The sequence below is a fragment of the Arachis ipaensis genome, chromosome B02 (genome assembly GCF_000816755.2).
Source record: "Arachis ipaensis cultivar K30076 chromosome B02, Araip1.1, whole genome shotgun sequence".
Lineage (NCBI taxonomy): Eukaryota > Viridiplantae > Streptophyta > Magnoliopsida > Fabales > Fabaceae > Arachis > Arachis ipaensis.
In genome coordinates, this window is record NC_029786.2 from 42,055,541 (window position 1) to 42,065,967 (window position 10,427).

At 35.8% G+C, this 10,427-nt stretch overlaps 1 long non-coding RNA gene across 1 annotated transcript; it reads right to left on the minus strand.

Moving 5' to 3' along the window:
* LOC110268824 lies at window positions 3,682–4,720 on the minus strand. Its single transcript, XR_002357381.1, has 2 exons — window positions 4,508–4,720; window positions 3,682–3,898 (listed from the first exon to the last, which is right to left on the minus strand). It is a non-coding gene; the product is annotated as an uncharacterized LOC110268824 (long non-coding RNA).

A 10,427-nucleotide genomic window follows, 5' to 3' on the forward strand; every position in this document is an offset into this window, starting at 1 on the left:
AAATCACAGATTCTGAGCACTCCAATCAATAGAGATATGCTTCAGAGCCACAAGATGAGCAAGACAAATTCATGGGATATTACCCAACACCACAAAATGATTTATATGGTGGCTGAGAGTATCCCCAAGAATTAACAGATTCTGAGCAACCCAATCAATGGGGATATGCTTCAGAAAATGATCAAGACAATTTCATGAGATATTGCCCACCACCTCAAGATGATTTAGGTCATTATCCTTGTGGTGACTGGGAATATCAACAAGGAATGAGGGAGTATGAACAATCAAGTGAAATAAACTATTTTTCAAAGCCACAAAGTGAGTCATATTGTTATGACACTGACATAAATTATGGCTGGGAAAGGAATTGCAATGATTCACATTCTAATCATTCAAAGACATTATCACTTGACTATGCTGTCAATACATACATGGAAGATTGTTCCTCCATGCCACAAAATAATCCACAATGTGATGAATTCAACAATCACTCAAGTTGTGGGTGGGAGGATTAAAACCAAATAGCATTCAACAGTTCATACTCCACTCATCAAGAGACATCATCACTGGAGTGTACTTTCAATAAATTCATGCAAAATTGTCCCCCAATGCCACAAGATGATCCATACTGTGATGAATTCAAAAATTCTTTAAGTTGTGCTTGGGAGGATCAAAATCAGAGAGCACTCAATGTGTCATACTCCATTAATCAAGATCCATCATCACTTGAGCAAACCTTCAACTCATATATGCAAAGTTGTCCAACTTCACCTCCCCGTTTTTCATTTGAAAATCCTTCATCACTTGACTATACCGCAACATAAAGTTACCTCCAAGATCAATGCAATTCATTTCACTAACCACAAGACACACCTGATTACTCACAAAATCCATTTCATATCCCTCAACACAACTTCACCACAATACCCACAAACCCACAAAATCCGCCCCAATCAGCTTCTCTCTTGCTACAAGCAGAACAATACCTGCAAAGTGCCATAGACTCTAGGGAGAGAACTAGAGAACTCTTGGAAAGACAAGAACAATCCTGGAAAGAGAAAGAGACCCTCTTCAAGAAGATGGATGGGTACTTAGAGCAAATGAGGAGAAACTTATAACTACTGAGCAAGGAAGATGAAGACCAATTGATGGATGTGAAGGAGGAAGTGGAAGAGCAAGAAGAAGAGGCATCTGTGTCAAGCAAAATTTTGATGAAGAATAAGGTGGTGGAGGTATTTGAACCTGAAACTTCACATCTACAGAAGCCACTTGAGTGCAAAGGGAACATGAAAACTCACGACCCCTACAAACTTCTCTAAACCAAAAACTCTCAACACTTGAATTTGTGATTGAAAGATATGAGGAGGAGATGAAGAAATCTTGGGAAGAACAACAAACCTCCTCCATGAAAGTGCTATTACATCAAATGTTGAGTGCAAAAGAGGAAGTGGAAGAACAAGAAAGTGAGGAAGACAATCAAGGAAGTCCATACTCAAGTGAGGCAGAAAGTTACATAGAAGAAGGGCTCATTGAACCACCAATTCAAAAGGCTTTTGATGAAGATAAAGCTCCAACAATCACACAGCAACCATATCTTGATATCCAAGGAGTGAAGGCAACCAGCAAAAATACCGAAGAAAGGATTGTGACCAAGATACCAAGGACAACATTCAAGAAAAGGTCAACTGCAAACAATCCTACCCCTGATCCAGTAAGCAAGCTCAATCCAGCAAATAACAAAAGGAAGCTTGCTGAGGAGAGACCAAAACAGAGGACAATAGCTGAATCTTCTCCCCCCTTGAGGTCATTCCTCTTAACAAACTGGAAGAAGAGGAAGAAAGTGAAGAACAACATGTCAAGCTAATGACACTGAAAGGGGAAGAATGGGAGAAAAGGGACAACAATAGTGAAGATGAACTACAAGGTGGCAAAGTTCTTTTTCCTCTCATTTGTTTCCAGCATTTTAAATTGCATGATTGTCTTTATCTTCTCTGTATGCATGTGTGTTATGAATAAGCATAGTGTATAAATTGTAACATGTTGCTGTGACATTATGACTACTATCTTGAATTTTGTGAGTTCAAAAGCAATAAAGTATCATGATCATAAATGAACAAGGCATTAAAGAAGAATTTAGCATGAGAATACAAGTATTGGAAGGCTAGTATGATTAATTGTTGCTCAATTGCATTAGATTTTATTTAATTGAAGTTTTCATCTAGGACATTTTATGAAATTTTTTTGAAATCATGAAAACCTTAAAGAAGCAATTGCAAATTAAGGCAAGAAAAGAAAAAGGAAAGAATGAAAAAGCTGAAGGCTCTGAGTACCAATGACAATTCATTTGTTAAGTACTTGTGGTGTTTATGTATCAGGCAAAAAGCTTGAAAACAAAACACTTAGAATCAAGGCTAGGCTCAAGTGCAAAAGCACTCCCTCAAAGCTCAAGGCTCTGAGCATCAATAATTAGAGAGTAAAGAAAAGAAACAAATGAGCTTAAAAGAAGTCCTCTAATTAAATACTTGTGGTGCTTATGTATCAAGTGATAATACTTGAAAATAAAGCATTTAGAGTCGTAGCCTTGTTATCAACTCATGGGGCAAGGCACCCAAAAGGAGAAGCTAATAAGAGAATCAAAAGCTTGTTTCAAGGAAGAAATATAAGGAAAAGATTTCATAAAATGAGCTAGATAGAAGCATCAATCATTTACATTTCTTTTGTGATTGTAGCATGCATAGAAAACTAGCCAACGATAAAGATTAACTTGCTATTCTTCTCACCTTGGGTTGTCAAAATTTACTGCATGATTCTTTTCTTGCTTGGGGACAAGCAATGTTTAAGTTTGGTATTGTGATTACATGTCATCATGTCATGTTTTTCTATGCTTTTTCATACAAGAAAGTGATTATTAGTGCTTAAATATTGAATGTTTTTATGCTTAAATAGTATATTTCTTTGATCTCTTGATTTTATAAACTTTGTAGGAAATAAGAAGAAAAAGAAGCAAAAAAGTACAAAATAAGCTAAAAAGGAGAAAAGAGGAATTCCGGGGCACATTTTGGAGCTTGGGCACAATTTGGAGCCTTAGGCCACGCTTTTGAAAGCATGGCCCATGATTTAAACAAAGAGAGGGCTCTTGGCGGGAAAACACTACGACGTGCATGACGCGCACGCGTCAGGGGGAAATTTTCGAAGAACCACGCGTACGCGTGGAAGTGTTTGACGCTCGTTTCAAAAAAGAGTGCTACGTTCACTAAGCCAGCATTTTCGAGCACTACTATATATAAGTGTAGCCTTAGGTCCCTCATTGTTTTTTTTTTCTATATATATATATATTCTAATAATCTTTTTTTCTAAAACCTAATATTTAGTAATATGATTATATATATAATCCTATTTTTTTTAAATAAATTAGTCAAAAATTATAAAATAAAAATAAATACATAATAATACCATACAATATTCTTTAAATAATAAAAATTATCCTTTAACAAAATATGTTTATAATGAACTAAAAATATTGGGATGATCATAAATGAATATTCATACATCTCACACTAAATTAAACATACCTGTATCAAAATATACATTAGATCACTTAGAATTTACTACTAATAAACTATAAAAAACCAAAATATTGTATAAGTAATAAGTATCTTCTAATAAAAGTTATTAATCTTCTGATAGAAGAGAAAAAAACAAATTGATGTCAAATAGAGCACCTAACATCTGCGACTGAATTGAACATATATTGAAGCAAATTCTTGATGAAGACTGGGCGAGCAAAGAGCAGAGCAACATTGGCGGTGTTCCCAGTTCCAAATGGAGACTCGATCTAAATCATCGGCAGTTATCATTCATGGAATGCATAAGATGCAACTGGATCTTAATGCTCAATCTGCAGCAAATCAACAATTCATCATCATAATAAACAACTTCAAATAAATTCACTACCAAATCGAGAATCAAATAAACATGCTAATTGTGTACATTCCAAAAATAATGTAGAAGCCATGTCACACCCCTAATTATTGCCTGCATTCATATTACATTACATATATTACTCTTGCAACTCAATCAAACTCAGTTCATTAATAGAGAACTATGATCGAAATCTTAAATTGGAATGAACAAAATAAAAATGGACATATCAAAGCTGCATCTTCTGGTAATTATTAGAACCAATTGACCAACTCTAACTATGCCAACAATGGCCTCAACCATTAAAATTTGAAGGACTTTAAGCAGTGAATAGCTTTGGTTATAGCTCTCTTCATTTTCCTTCAAATAAAATATCATTTAATTGAGTAAGTCATTTTCTGGAAATACTAATTGCAAGTCTTCATTGTCTCTATTAACTTGAACTAGAACTGCAGCCTTGTACAAAAACATCCCAAATATGACCGACACAAGTTAAAATGAATGATATATATTAATGCAAATGAGAATGTGTTTTGTCTAGTAATGTACACTTCAAATATTTTATAGCATAAGTTTCAAATTTTACCTGAAAATCAAAGAAATCATTGGTAAAATACTGATGGGACAGAACCGAAATACCATAGATTGCTGCTGGAATCACAAGCCTTGGAAATGAAAGGGACATGCTACAACCCTTTATCAACAACTCCAATGAATCTTCTAGGTCCTCACTTCTTATACCAATCCTTTTTCATGAGAACTTGTTCATCAAAATAAGGGATGATCAAAATAGGCCCCTTAGTAACTATGAAATTGTAAACAAGTTTGAGTTTTACTTATTGGGCTTCTTTTTTCTGAATATCTGAGCAACAGATTCAGTAGAGAGGTTATCTACATATTGATACAATAGTCAAAGGTACAAAAAATTGCATTGCAAATTATATCAGTTTAATAAAATACCATAACAATCATTCGAAAAATAAAGCTGCTATTTTCTTCTCATCCACATAGAGAAGCACCTACTTGAAAAGAAATCACATTCGCTATAGAAAATTAAATAAATACAAATCAAACCTGAAAATGACTCCAATCTCATAACTCACAGCAGCCTCCACATCATAAAGCAACAATAAAAATCATTGGGAGATTCAAAGTTACAATAAATCCTGCCACAAAGTATACTAGTAAAAAGGTTTCCTTTTAGTCACAATTTAATATACCCTTCCCAATTCCCAAAGATGCCCTTCCTATAAGAAATATACTAGCAAATTCAAAGTTAAAAAAGTTACTTAATAATCCCTGAAGATAACTCTAAAATTGGAACCAAAACTCCAACTCTGTTTGGCACGAAGGAATCAACTTGCTTTACTTGTAATCAAGCATTTCTTATAGCTGTCTTGTGCAAAAAAGTTAAATTAAAATAAGGTAGGTACATAGCTTAAACCAGTAGCTATGACAATGCAACTAAAAGAAAGAGTAATGCTAATCTCAGCTTTCACAGACACAAGAATACCACATAGAACTGCAACCAGGCACCCAAACTCCAACAACCTCATTGTGCCAACTCCAATACTTCACATCCTCGAGATCTGTTTCATAATCCAAATGATGACACAGTTGAGTTATACTGAAAAAAAAAAGAAAGAAGGTTAGTTCCAATGTGACACTGATCCGAGTAAATTAGCTGAACGTACATTGGCAGTTGGTGTTTAAAATAATATAACTTCCGAGAACATAGAAAAGGATCAGCAACTCATTCATATATGGTGTTTTGTAAAATGTAAATTGTAGCATCAAATCATTAGTCATTAGCAAATCTTCAATTTTGCTTTTTAATTGATATCAAAATTCAGGAAACAGAATGACATATAGTAAGCATAAGAAGCAAAAATACAATGGGAAAGAGCTGCTTATCATGCACATATTTTTACTATTGATTTTAAATTTCAAACAAAATCAGCAAGCTCATACGACCATTGCTATACTTATGAGCAATACTTATCTTCAAGAAATGGGAAAGAGCTGCAATAGGGGACTGAACCGGCCACTTAGAATTTATAAACATGCAAGGGTACAGCTCTTGAATCAAATTCCTTCTTGTCGAGTTCTACGATGATTAGAATTTGAAACTAATCGACACTAACTTTTGAAACTAAAATAACTGTTATAATAGATGCTAGTCTAATAGATATAGTGCAGCAAATTGTCAAAATTTGAAACAAACAAACTAACTTCTGATTTCTAACTAACCTGAAAGTTACAACAAATTAACCAACTCACAAATTCTCCAACAGATATAGTACCAAAGCAAACTGAAAGTACCTCCTCATTATCACCCTTGGGATCTGAATGTGGCTCAGTAACACTACAAGCAATTACTCTCTTCCCTCTTTATTCCAAAATAACATCGCCACGCAAACCAGAATCAGTAACAATTCAGAAAAAATAAACAAATAAACAAATAAAATGTAAATTCCACTAAGAATGGAAAGGAAAGCCGCTACCTGAAGCTCGAGCTCAGCTTGATGGAACTTCAAAACCGTAGAGGGTAGCAGGTGCGTACAGAAACTGGGTAACGGGATTTGGCGAGAATTAGGAAAAAAAAGGGGTATTCAAGTTGAACCCTGCATGTTCATCAACAATACATGGCTTGTTCATCAATTCACAATTCACAGTTGCATATAAACCATATTATTGTACCAAACCCCCAAATTAAAAACCCTAAAATTGGAACTCTAAACACCCAAATTTCAGAACCAAACGGAAATCTATAGATACCTTCTCGACGATGTGTGCGTAGAGAGGACGACCAGAGCACAGAGACGACGATGGTGAGGGTGCAGCTCACGATCAATGCAAGAGAGCGCAACTGACGATCAATGCAGGAGAGAGCAGCTGACGATGAGTGGCGAAGTCGTGTATGGTGAGTGGTTAGTGGTGAGTGGAGAAGGAGCAACAGTGAGTGGCGAAGGTGAGAAGTGAGGACGCGAAGGCTTTCTCTGATAGTGAATGAAGGTGAGGCGCGAGTTACTGAAGAGCTAGCTGATCTGCGTGCTTTGGGGGGCAAAGGGGAAAATATTCACTAAGTTATACGTTGTATTTGGCCCTAGATACATTAGGAGATGTTTTTGAAGAGTACCCAAATTATAACAAATAGGTTACTCTTTAAAAGTGCTGTCTTTGGTGTGAAAAGTGTAGCCATAGATATTTAGAAAAGGCTACGCTTTATAAGTGATTTCTATAATACCTAAGGCTACACTTTTCAAATGATGCCAAAATTGTGTTTCCTTTTCTCTTACAAAAAGACAACACTGAGAAAAGCGTAGCCTATTCTAGGAATAGGCTACGCTTTTCAAATGTAGCTTAAAAAAAGTGTGGCTGAATAGGTGTTTTTCTTGTATTGCCACGCACACGCACAGGGAACGCGCACGCGTGGGCAGCGCTCACTAAGCCAACGTAGCGCCCATTAAGAGAACGCTGCAAGGGACGCGCACGCGTGCATGACGCACACGCATCGATGGGCAAAAATGCAAAAACATGCGCAAGCGTGAGGGATGCGTACGCGTGGGTGAATGAACATTGCGCTCAATTTTAAAATGCTACGTTCTTCTGGGAGCATAATTGTGGTTCAATTAATCTTATTCCAAGCCCATTGAATCTCAAAAGCAAGCAGAGCCCTGTATCATCACTCAAAGACACAAGAGATAGTTAGAATACGAATTTCATTTGATTTGTAATTTGTTTGCAATTTCATTTTTATTTTGTAAAGCCTATATAAAGGCATCAGTTTCATTTCGTTAGGAGGCAAGGACAGTAGGCTACAGTAGTAGTAGGCAGCAGTAGGAGTAGGAGTAGGAGTAGAATAGAAGGCTCTCTTTGGTACACTTTTATTTTTCTGCACTTTCTACATTTCAGTAATGAATTTAGTTTATGAATTTTCGGTTTCTGCAATACTCTGCTACAATTTCCTTTTCTACAATTTTTCTTTCTGCAACTTTACATTTGAGTTTGTAGTGATCTGAATTTACTTTTCATGCAATTTAATTCCTCTACAATTGTTCTGAGTTCTGATTTACTGCGTTCTTTAAATTCCTAGCACCCAATTCCCTTTACATTTTCTGCACTTTAAATTTCTTGCTCTTTAAGATTCTGTCAAATTTACTTTCTGCAATTTATAATTCTTGCAATTCACTCTCTATTAGTTTAATTTCCTTCAATTCACCACTGTTAGCTTGATTAAACTAATCACCTCACTAAAGTTGCTTGATCCATTAATCCTTGTGGGATCTACCTCACTCCTGTGAGTTATTACTACGTGATGCGACCCGGTACACTTGCCGGTGAGTTTTTGTGGAATCAATTTTCCCTCATCACTCCTAACCTTAACCTAGGAGGTTCAGTTGCTCATACTGTATAATAGTGTTCGAAAGTAAAAAGTGGGGGAAAAATCTAAAGTTTGGGTGATCTTCTCCTATATATACTAATCTAATAACTAAGAAGTACAAAAAAATATGATAGAATAGAATAGAGGTGTGAAATCCATCCTTGGGCCCGCTTAGGTTGAGTGCTTGGGCTAAGCTTGGCGTGTCTCCTCGTCCTATGACTCTTTTTGGGGCGTTGGACACCAGTTTGCCCCCTTTTCGGCGTCCAACACCAGCTTGCCCCCTTTTGGGCATGTAACGCCAAATAAGGGGGAGAAGTGGGCGTTTAACCCAGTTTTGGACAGGCTCCTTCGAGAAAAGCGTAGAACATTATATATTGCTGACAAGATCTAAAAGTTAGATTTCTAACACCGTTGAGAATGCATCATTTGGACCTCTGTAGATCCAAAAATGCTTTTTTTAATGCACGAAAGTCTGATTCTGACACTATTTGCTACACTTTCCTTGCCTCTGAATCGGACTTTGCCAAAACTCCTCAATTTCAGCCAGAATTTACCTGAAACCATATGCAAACACACAAACTCAAAGTAGAATCCAAAAATGTGAATTTTGCACTAAAACCTATGAAAACACAATAAAACTTGAACAAAACATAAGTAAACAATATGAAAATGATGCCAAAAAGCATATAAAATATCCGCTCATCAGAACACCAAACTTAAACTGTTGTTTGTTCCCAAGCAACCAAAAACAAAGTAGGATTAGAATGAAGAAAAGGATACAATAAATCTTAGAGTTTTTCAATGAAGCTCATTTCCAATTGATGAGCGGGGCTAGTAACCATTTACTTCTGAATAGTTTTGGCATCTCACTATCCTTTGAAGCTCAAAAGTGTTGGTGTCTTTTGGAATTCAGAATCCGGATGATATTATTGACTCTCTTAGTTTAGTTCTTTTTTATTCTTGAACACAGCCTCTTTTAGAGCCTGGCCGTGACACTAAGCGCTTTGTTTTCCAGTATTACCACCGGATACATAAATGCCACAGACACTTAACTTGGTGAACCCTTTTGGATTGTGATTCAGCTTTGCTAGAATCCCCAGCCAGTGGTATCCAGAGTTATTGGGCACACTCTTTTGCTTTTGGAATCACGACTTTAACTACTCAGTCTCATGCTTTTCACTTGACACCTTCATACCACAAGTATTTAGTTAGGGGAGGAGTTCATTTGAACTTTTTAGGCCAAGATTTTGTTTCTTTAGACCCTCCTAACCATTGATGCTCAAAGTCTTGGATCCCTGCTCTTGTCTTTTGGTTTAAAGAGCTATTGGCTTTTTCTCTTTTTTTTTTCTCTTTTTTTTTCTCTCTTTTTTTTTCGTTTCTTTCTTTTTCTTTCTTTTTGATGGTTTTTCTTGCTTCAAGAATCAATAATTGGATTTTTCAGATTACCAATATTACTTCACCTTTTCTATCATTCTTTCAAGGACCAACCTTCCTTACTCCAACATCAAATATGCACTGTTTATTCATGCATTCAGAAAGTAAAAGTAATGCCACCACATCACATAATTAAACTATTCTTATTATATAACTCGAGTTCACACATCTTACTTCTAAAAAAATTTGAAATTTTTATTCAAGTTCAATGGAATGATAAGAAGAATATTTTATATCTAATTGGCAGAAGAGAGATAACTAAAAATAAAATCCTAATAGTGATCATGCAATTCTTAAATTAAAAGACAGAAACTAAAATACTAAAATAAGACTTAGATAGGATGGAACTCAACCACCTTAGTCATGGTGGTCATTATTCTCTTTAGGGGATAACTTTTGACACTTCAGCTCTTCTAGTTCATGCCCCTACTTCTCTTGTTCCTTAACCAGTTTACCAAGTGATAATGTGAATTCTTGTATAGTTTGGAATCAATCAAAAGAAGAATCAATTCATTGGTAGCATAGTCCAAACCAACAATGAATTCCCAAATCAAATGTTAAATTCAAATCAAAATAAGTTATAACTGAGAGTATTTAGCCACCGGGTCGTCTTCCCTAGGAGTTGCAAATGATATGTACAATCATTGGCTATGAGAGAGAGCATGGAGGATTATGAATGAAAGCAAGA